Source organism: Empidonax traillii, unplaced genomic scaffold, assembly GCF_003031625.1.
Source record: "Empidonax traillii isolate 1590-97213 ecotype Southwest subspecies unplaced genomic scaffold, ASM303162v1 scaffold1201:size224149, whole genome shotgun sequence".
In the NCBI taxonomy this organism is placed as follows: domain Eukaryota; kingdom Metazoa; phylum Chordata; class Aves; order Passeriformes; family Tyrannidae; genus Empidonax; species Empidonax traillii.
In genome coordinates, this window is record NW_020956394.1 from 202210 (window position 1) to 212975 (window position 10766).

At 42.5% G+C, this 10766-nt stretch overlaps 1 protein-coding gene across 4 annotated transcripts in view; it reads right to left on the reverse strand.

Moving 5' to 3' along the window:
* Positions 1-10766, reverse strand: part of LOC114069158 (talin-2) — a 125318-nt gene that overhangs the window by 110322 nt on the left and 4230 nt on the right. For 3 of the 4 annotated variants that reach the window (XM_027905765.1, XM_027905766.1, XM_027905763.1), the window contains exon 2: positions 9306-9421. The gene's annotated coding sequence lies outside the window, so the exon portion shown is untranslated. Of the gene's footprint in view, positions 1-9285; positions 9422-10766 lie in introns of all 4 variants that reach the window. The other variant, XM_027905764.1, reaches the window with a different exon arrangement.

Consider the following 10766-nt stretch of genomic DNA (forward strand, 5'->3'; position numbering starts at 1 on the left):
CACCCCAAAAGATTACTAAGTTACTTTACCTTGTATTTCAAGAGCTACACCTCCATACAGGACAAGAATCATAGCCCTAAGAGAGAAAGCCTTAAGAACAAACAAACTACGTTGTCCTTTCAAGTCCTCATATGCACAAGGCTTTATTTTCTTCACATTTCAGAAGTGTTTCACCATTTACAGCTTGTCATGATTCAACAGAGCCCAGAACAATGTATGAGGCACACAACACAGCACTGCTTCATACGTGTTATGGCATCTCTAATTCCACCAATTTAAAAAAAAATTAATAAAAAAAAAGGCATTTGTCTCACAGCACCTTTCCCTGCTCCTGAGCTCAGTGCACAGTTCCTGGTGTGTGGTTGTACTTGTTGCAGCAAGTCAAAGTGCCCTGGCAGCCGTGGCTTCAGCCATGAATGGGGCCTGGCAGCAGGGGATCCCCTTCCTTCCACTGCTATTTATAACTGAGGGCAAGTGAGGACGTTCCCAACTCAGCACACCCTTCTTAAAGCAACTTTTTGTGCAGGGGAGGGGACACACAAATGAAAGGTACAAGTATTATAAACACAACACTCCAAGCAAGGCACTGGAAAGCTTCATCAGCCAGCAAGGCACACTTTGGCCATTTCTACAACACAAAATAATCCAAGTCAACATTCAACGTTCTGTGTGCAACTTATTTTAGTGCCAAACACAGCAAACTTGGAAGTATCTGGCAGTGCAATGAGGAGTAAACAAGGAAAACTAATATTAGCTTTTCCACAGCTCCCAGCTGAAGGAAAGAATGGATTTTGCATCGGTTGGGCTCACTTGAAAATCTGTTTTGTCTGCAAGTGTGCTCCACGAAGCAGACCTACATCCTCAGAAACAAGTCCTTTCAAATGCCATCTCCACCTTCCAGCTCAACCCAAAAGGAGTGTGCAAGATGAAATGCACTGCTATTTGCTTCCCCACAACAAGCATATCAAAGCACACACTTGATTGAGACTCATCTCACTGTCAGGCAGAATTTATCCTAACATTGCCTAACTCACCTAAATTGAAAATAATGACCATAAGAAAGCTTTTCATTCTGAAGGCTGAGGAGAGGAACACTGGAAGTCAACCAAGTCTTCTGTCAATACACTGCCCAACTACTTGTCTGCCCCATCTCCATCAGGCAGATGGATATTGTACTGCAGTCCATTTATGCCACAATTTTGTGGGAAAATTGCTAGGTGGTCAGCACTGCAGTCAATCACATCAGGAAGCTGGTTTGCAGATGGTTCTGCATTATCTTTGATCACCTGGGGCAGGAAGCAGTCTTTGGAACCATGTTTACCCCAGTACTTGACACAGAGCACTGATCAGAATTATGTTCTTGAAAGGTGGCACAAAAAATTTCACTGCCTCTGGTAAGAGCTTATCACAAACTGTTACCAACAACAAATCAATATAACCTCCCTTGAAATGAAACAAAAGGGTTTTCACAGCAAAATATGCCTGAAATTACACTGTTGATGAGGTTTTTTTTTAAATATAGCTTAAAAAGTAGAGCAAAAAAGTAGAGAATGTGTAGATGTTGTCAATGTAAATTCATACACTGAAACAAGGGTTTTCACATTATTATGCCTATAAAGGACAGGTATAATATTGCCTATCCTCAAACACAGTGTAAAATACAATAAATTGTTCACCTACACCATTGGTCTGTTTTTATCATGGTAAGTAAAAATTTTAGGAAAAAATGTTGCTACATTTTAATCATAATTTTGATTAGTTCCTGTTCAGTGATACTATAAACACCACTGGATTCTGACTATTCCTGTACAGCAAACAAAACCTCTACAGCAATAAGGCTGGGCATGTCACTGGTTGACCCTTCACAAGTAGCATCTCTCAATCAGCCAGACCTCCAGTGGGCCACGCCTGGCAGCTGACAGTTTTTTGGTGGGGTTTCTTATTTTTTAAATAGTGTAAAAATTGGAATGTATTAGGTTCCCTGAAAAAATACATACTTCTGCAGATTAAGAAAGAAATTTTTCACACTATTAATGCTGGCGTGCAAAACCTGCTCTCTGAGTCTCTCAGCACAGAGAAACAGCCCTGATGGCTCAGCCAACCCCACATGAGCAGGGCAAGGATAAAATCGTTCCCCCAGCTCCCCCTGCAAACTGCACTGTTTGTGGCTGGGGAATCCTCCTGCAGCACAACCCAAAGGGCCACCCATCTGTGACCCCGGAACGCTGAGCCCACAGAGGGGCCACGTGCTGTGTGAGGGGGATGAAGCAACTTGGCCTTGAACCATCAAACCCACTTTTCTCCAGGAGAGAAAGCAGAAATGAACAGTGGACGCCAGTAATTCACCGATACTGGGTGTGTTACATCATCATTCTACGTCAGAGAATGCTACAAAAATAGTTCAGAGTCCAATTCAGTGCCTGACACTTCATCAGCATAAGACTTACAGTAACCATGTTAAAGCATTCAGAATCAACACCACGTACTCCTGAGTCCTTTCTGCATCCTTACAAAGTCAAACCACCCACCGTGACATTAAATTATTTCCATTCTTCAAAATAAACCTATGTTTACTCTTTCTGATGGTCAGCACTAAATAAGTGGATTTATTTTGATGTGAGAGTGGAATTAGAGTAATTAATCACCTGCCAAGGCCACAGGCTGTGTTGGTACCCATTTAGGCAGATTGGGCACATCATACACGTGCTTATTTTACACTCACATCCCCCCTGAACCTTTACTCATGTGCACAGATTCGAGTGGTGCTCCAGTGACTCTGACTCTGTGCATAACTAACTGAAGATCTGTGTTCAGAAGATACCAAGTAAATGCAACAAAATGCACAATTTCACCATCTCATTAATAACTTAGATTGTCTGCAAGTGTAGCAGCTGTCAGACAGTGAGGTTGTTCTTCTGACACTTTCTGGAGGCAGCTCAAAGTACTAGTTATAAAATGTTTTTGAAGTAATTTGATAAGTGTAATTCATCTCTGCAAACCTCCTCAAAAAACAACAGAAACCCCTTCTTTATCTGAAACACTACCCTAGTGCCTCTCTGTTATAATTACCAAGCCAGGTTTCGTGTTCCATATTCTATGTAGTTTTCTACACTGCCTGAAGAAATACTTTTTTAAACTGTAAGCCTAAGCCCATCGGGCCTGGAGGTAACCCAGGACCCTGGGAAATTAAATCTATTTGCCTTAGTTTTCAGGACCCCACAGTCACCATGGAGACCTAAACCATCTCTCTATTTTGCATTTCCAGCTCGTGGGTTTGTTAACAGCACCTTAAAAAACACAGGTATTTCAGTGGAGAAGAACTCACAAACTGTACCCACCCCATTCAGTGTGAGGTTTTCAACAGATCTAGAATTGGCAAATCTCTTCCTGCCCCCAGTTGCTTTTATGCAGGACCACCATAAGTTCCTGTGTATTTGGAATCTTTACAGAGCAGAACTAAAGCAGGACAACACAGTGAGCCTGGGAAAAGGAGAGCACGTGGGTAAACAAGGCTTTTTTCTGACTCAAGGATTTCAAAGCTGAGTTATGGGAAGTTCCTTTTCTCCACTGCCTGGTAAGAACTGTCTCTTGCCTACACATTCTGCTCCTTCACGGGAACCAGTATTGCACGACTTGCCCCCAAACAAGCCAACAACATGTGCCAGAGCGTTTCCCCTGTGCCTGACCTGTCCAGTCCTGGATATCCTACTCCTTCTTGTAGGCAAGTGCCTGATCCTGGGTGTTGGATCCTTCCTAGAGGGCTCTGCTGTCACCAGGCAGTGAGGACACACGAGGTTTGGAAACCACCAGCTTCCAGTACAAACAAACTGAAATTAAGCTGCAGCACCCTGCAGACTTCTCCATAAAATCTCAGAACTGTTTAACACAAATACACTAATACAAAGACTAGGCTTTCATTAGCTTATCACTTATAAAGAAGCATTTTCCCATTGCTTAGTTGAATATCCCCTGTATGTTGTCAGGAGAAAGCTTTTCTAATTCTAAGCTCCTTGGAGATATCTGAAGTCTGAGTTGCTCAGATCTCAACTCCCAACAAGCACAAGTACTTCAAGCATCTGTAGAGTGACCAGGAGGAAAGAAAACTGACCTCTACTAAACACTGGAGGCCCAAAAGGAAGATAAATCTCACTTGCCCACGTCTGCAGCATCCTGATTCACTTGTCACCTGTCACAGGTGTCCCACAGAAGACATAAGAAAAATATTCCAAATAAAAGAAAGACAAATTTGAGAGTTCTTACAGAACAACTCCACTTCAGAAGGAAAAAAAAACAAATCTATTTAAGATATTAGAAACCAGTGTTGGTCCACAATACAACTGTTCTCTAAGGTCTGTTCCCATGATGAGATGGCTGCTCTCTGTATCTGGCCATAGTAATGCAAAGACTATTTCACAGGCAATAATACAGCTTTAGTTTAAATAATGAAAGGCAAACATTAAACAAGAAATTTGACATGTATATAATCCAGGAAAAAAACAACTAGTCAATACACACTACCAGAAATCTTCAGTCTTTACAAAGCTGTAACTACAGTTTGGTTTGGGGTTTTTTTTAAATGCTTTTCTCATTTTTCCTTTTATTCTATTATTTTGTGTCTTCATTCTACATTTCTTCCTTTGGCTTTAAGTGCCTCGTAAACAAATTTCAAAAACCAACTCCCAGCTTTATCCTTCTCACCCGAGGACCATTATCTGCAATCCCACCTTGCTTTTGCATCTTCCTCAGGGGCTAAAAGTTGCACTTGAGCCCTTGCAGCTCACAGGGCAGCCACAGAGAGATGAGCTGTACATGACCAGATACCCTTTTTGGGTGGGTACCAGGGCACAACTGGGGCCTGATAGCAGATGTTCAGCAGGTACAGGGAATTTATCTGCTGTAGCCTGAGGCAGGATGAGAACCACACTGTGTTGGCTGCTACACAAACTGCAAGAACTGCTGTCCCTTCTTACAAGTCCCAGGTGGAAAAAAAAACAAAAAACAAAAAAACCCCAAACAAACAAACCAAACAAAACTCCAATTATTTGGGAATGCTTATTTCTAAAAGTTTAGCTGCCAGGACCCAAGGCCACACTGCACAAAGCCACGCCTCTAAAAATCTGCATGTTGTCACAACACATGTAATAAATACCCTATTTTAAAGTACAGTGATATGAGGCAAGGGGAAACAAGGAGTTTTAACCAGGGAAACGCACCAGTGGTTTAGGGCTCCCTACAACTGCAATCTTGCTGAAATCACCTCTGATTCCACACACTCTGCAGTGTTATTATGGGAGAAACACAGATGCCATGACAGATCTGGCTTTTGCTTCAAAAGCCACGTGCAACAACTCACTCCCTATTCCCAGTGCAAGCTCCCTGCCACACACATTATGAGGTAAAAATCAACAATCTAATCAGATCTGACAAAAAGTTGGCCAAAAAAAAAAAAAAAATTATGAAGATGGCTATTTGAAAGATGGATTTATATCTGTCATCATTAATGATGAACCTCCCCCTAAGTGCACACTGTACCTTGACATATTAGATAATGATAATATGAAGCCATCATGATCAGCAAGACATTTCAAAATTAGGCACCCAGAAGGCGAGGACAAATCTCTCCAATTTCTGCACCACTGGTTTCAAGCCATGGCAAATAAAAGCCTCTTTTAAGGTTCCTTATTTTATAGCAGCAAAAGGGACAAAGGGATCAACCATCAGAGAAGCCTTTGGGCTTCCTGCTGCAGTAAAATATGGCTGAAACAACACATGGAACACAACACGCCATTCCTTTGTCAGCAAATCCTGCTGGAAGACTCATGGAAAACAGCTGAAGATTTGAAGAAACGAGCATCAGAACAACCAGTGGAGTGTGGGAGGTTTGCTGTGCTGCTGGCTGGGTGTGCAGATGTTTGTAACACAGCTCAGCTTACAGTGAGGGCTGCATTGTTTCAGGGATGAACTGCAACTGCTCTCAAGAGCCACGGCAAAGATGGATCTGAGGAGACTCCACAGATTCTCAACAGTAAGTTATTTCTTTGATAGAAACAATGTTTTATGGGGAAACTCTGCCACTGTACACTTGTGTGGTTCTATCTGTGACCTCCACGCTGCAATCCCTTCATTTTGTTATTCCAGTTAAAGCAGCCACTCCATCACCACATGAAGTTCTTTCACTGCATCCTTCACAGGCAAACCAACGCAGCAACACTGGGGCCCGAAGTGCTGCGGGATGTCACTGATTACGTAGTTTTATAAAAACAGGATTTTTCAACAGTAGCATCTTTACAATACTTTGTAACAAGATGGGAAGTGGCCAAGAAATCCATATTCCCCCACTGAGTTTTGCTAGTTACCTTGTGGCAAAGTGCTTCCAAGAGTCATCACATTTAACCCAACATTGGGGGGGGGGGGGATTTCCACAAAGACAACTGTTCGAAATTTGCTCATCTTTGCTGTGATGACAGCTGGCTGTCAGTGCTATGCTACCTACCAGATATTTTCATATAAAATATCAGCTTCACCTTGGGTATTTAACAGTGAGCACCAAAGTAACTGTTTTTCAAAAGAAACTCGTTCTACACAGACTATTTTGAAAACTGATACTTGGAAATGTTTCCACTGCTGGGTGATTTTGTTGGTGAAAATTAAACTTCACCTATAAAAACCTCTGAAAGCTGTACATAATTTCCTAACCTTCAAATATTTTTTTTTTCTTTTTAAATCTTCCAAAATAAGAGTTTCAGGAGAAGACAAGAAAGCAACACCTTCCCTTCAGCCTGCAAGAACAATTGATTGACATGAGGGAAGATGGAAATTTATTAGATGAATTCCAAGAAGAACCTTTGCATAGTTAGTGCATGAGAGTGGAAAATCAGTCTCATGATTTAGTAAGCACAATCAACAATGCACTTCCCCCCCTTGGATCTGTGGCCACTAAAACAAAGTACTGGAATAAAGTGAACTTTTTTTGTGTATGCCTTGTGTTAGTGCAGCAGTATATGTGTATAATTTATAAATAATACACACAGTTTGGGAGTGTGTGCTCACAAAGCTTTTACTGATAAGGGTGTGAGACAAGAAAGATCTTCAGAAATCACTGCCTTAAATGAAAACCTGGCAGGTTGGCAATGCTATTCCAGGGAAATTAAGGCAATGGCTGACTGTATGAAGATCCACATGGAACACAATGTTTTGGTTTTAGCTTTCAACAAAAAATAACAAGGTTTTCTTTTTGCCCTCATAGGCAGATGGCATTTGTAACGCTTCAAACTGCAATTCATGTTTGAAAAGGAATGATAATGGCATTAGGCAGGAACACGCTGTTCCTGCACGGATATTCACAGTCATTACCCAGCCACTCTCACGGCCTGGCCTCACAGTTGCCTCAGCAGTGGCCTGCTCGGATCCCCAGGGCACCTCTACCCCCCAGCTCACGGCACACTCCCTTCATCTGCATTAAACAATCTCCAACAACTGCTGCACAAGCAGTTGACCTCAACCACACACTTGTCCCACTACCAAGGTGTTTTTCTGCCATTCCCCTGGGAGTGTTCTTATAAAGCCAGCTGAAGCTGTGACATGAAAACTTTTAGGACACATTCTCTGCCCAGGCCCCTCCCAATACTTGAACGCTCTGTCTTGTGGGATTCCTTACAGAAAAGCAAGTGCCTTGTGAAACTTAAATCCCATTGTTCCTTATTTACTATTTCTTGCCTTTTTGTTCGGCAGAATGGATTAAAATCTGGTTGGCACCTGGACCCCCACAGCCATTAATACAAACAAAGCCTCTGCTCTCAGGAAGCGTGCAAGAAGAACCAGAATTTTAAGAGCACTGTTCAAAGAGAAGTCACCTGAGAACAAGTAACACTTCCCTAAATCTTCTCATGGAGCAATTTCAACCATTAAATATTTGCACCAGAGCTCAGGTTTCCATCAGCTTCCATCACTTCAGTGATCCCCTGACCCAGCAGATGTGCCACTGGTTCCTTCTGCTTGCCCCTCATTCTGGTTGTGCACTAGTGGCTCCCACTTGATCCTTTCCCTAGAATGTTCAGATACCCCCTTGCCAACAGATGTTTCCTTACAGCACAACACAAAAATCATCCAAGAAAATCTTTTAGTCAAAAATCAGAGAGAACTACAAGAATCACAAAACCCAAGAACTGACAGGAGTTACAAAACTTACAAGCTACAGGAACTGAGTTTGGGCTTTCTGACTTCATTTATAGGCCCATTGCTAAACTTTGATTCTGTCCTGGTATCTAAACGTTTTTATTGTGTCTAAGCATTATGTCCCTCAGTCATCATCACACTCCTGACACAATCCTCCCTCGGGGTTACCTTCAACAGGCACCAGCACTTCTGTCAGACACGGTTGACCTGCCTTTCTGCTTCTGTTTTTGCTGCCAAGTCCCACCTCACATTTTCCTACACAGCACTTGGCACATTTAAATTGAACAAAGGTAAAAGGTACTTGCCATAAATTAAGACCAATTAATCTTTCCAGATGTACAAATTCAAGCCAGCAAGTTTTGAAACTCTTTTATGCTTACATTTATGGCATCTAAACACAAACTGTAAATCTCACATTGCAGAAAAACCAGAACTTTCCCACTCTAACCAAACCATAGTACAAGCTGGCCTTGAGGGAGCTGAGACAAAAGGTTGTTTGCCACATTACAGATACCAACTCCCAATAAAGGCAGAGAGAGATCATTATAAGAAAATAAACAAGAATATGTAATAAGAAAGGCATTACAAAACTCTGAAGACTTTTCTAAGCTGGAGACAATACCACTCTTCAAGAGGTTCTCACACCACAGCAAATACTTCAGCAAAGCACTGAACACTTTGATACACTAGAGCAACAAACCTCTACCACAGCTGACAAATGTAAATTGTTACTCAACTTGAAAAACCCATCAGTCCAAGCAGTACCACTGATTCTTTACCACCTCAGTTGTTATTTGCTGTGATTTACAAGACTGAGAGGCTCCTGCTTATTCCTGGGTTATACATCACTTTTTCACAGAAACACAACATCTCAACCTTCCCAAAGTTGCCAGAAAGACACGAGGTTCATTTACAACTCACTTCAGCTCACACTTTCTCCCTGCTGCCCAAACACAGAAAGATGAGCTACCTACTGAGAATGAAAGGAAGGCAGCCTCAAGTGCCAGCCTGAACCAGCTTGGCACAAACCCAACTGGCTGCTGCCAAGTCAAGGGAGTACAAGTCAGTCAGCACTGCAATACTGTAAAGATATTTTAAGACAGGACTTACTGTTGTGCAGTCACCCTCACCTTGTGCAGTCAGTCAGTGCATTTTCCAGCTTTTTGGAGACGCTTGAGAGGAAAAAGGCGCCGGAGCTTTGAGAATCGAGGGGGTGGATCTCTGGGGATGAAATCCCAGCCTGCAACTGGAAGTGGAAAATATCAAAATGTTATCACAATTGCCTCAAGTATTCAGGCTAATTCAAACTCAGCTCCCAGATAAGCACGTGTGCACACAGCCCAGCCAGGGAAAGGCTTCTCTGACACTGCTGGCAAAGGGGTTTTCAGCAGCATTAGCAGGGACAGAAACCTTGCAAATTCATTGGGCATAGTTACAAGTCTGGTGTCAGAACTGCCCACGGGCTCCTCACCACCTTCTCATGCCCAGGCACATCAGCCTCACTCCAAAGGCACAACTTCCCTGCACCCAGAGACAAGGGCCACGATTCTCCAAACTCTGATCAGACATAGGGTTTCACAGCACCCTGGGCATCAGCCTAACACATCTGAGGAGCCTGGGCCATCCCCAAGGCATTCTGCTTGAAAAAGGAACGGATTGTTTAATCACAAGAAAAAAAAATAAAGCACAAAAGAGCTTAAGGCACGACATGATGTCCATAATCATAATCTCATCCACGGAGTTGCAAAAGCCTAGATTATTCTGCTTAATATAGCCTCGGGAACTTGGAAACCAAACTGCTCTGAAAAAAACCCTCTGCTTTATCATTTGTACCTCCCTTGTCCCCAGAAATTCTTCAGTTCAATTTGATTTCTGTTCTTGGAACCGTATGTGGTCAAAAGCAGAAGCCCAAAGGTAAAAATCTGCGTTCTCCTTCAGGTACCAGCAGACAGGACAATCTGAAACTGCCATTTCCAGCTCCCCACCAGTAACATTTGTCCCAACTCACACTAAAATCCAAATGCAAACAAATGAAATGCAATAATCCCTTATTAAGACATCCTCCCCCCATCTGCAACAACACCCAACCATTCTGCTTGCTGTTCTCAATTTGCATCAGCATTCTATTGTCTGCAGAAACATGCATAAGCAGACTTGCCAAACCTCTTAAAGATTCAAAGGCTGGGAAAAGAAAAGAATTTCTGAAAGCTGGATACAGTGGTCTGTAAACACATTCACACTTCTTTCCTAATTACGGCCTGGTGCAAAGGCAGCATCTGAGAAAGGCTGCTTAGCAAGGAACTCTGCATATTAAAACGAAATAATCAAGATGTCCACACATCTGGCAGTTTACCAACTATCTCTGAGGGTCAGATAGGACTGGGAGCTGAGAATTACCACAAATGGTGCTTTCAGAACTAAAATGCTAAAATTACGGATTAGAGGGCTCCTTCAGCTCACATTTCAGGAACATAAAACACTGATATCCCAGTTGTCTGACACTGCAGTGCCACAAGAAGGAACAGAGGTGATGTCTGTACTCCTGTCTATAGGGGGGGGCTAATTAGGTACTGTCATTTTTGCAAGTCACC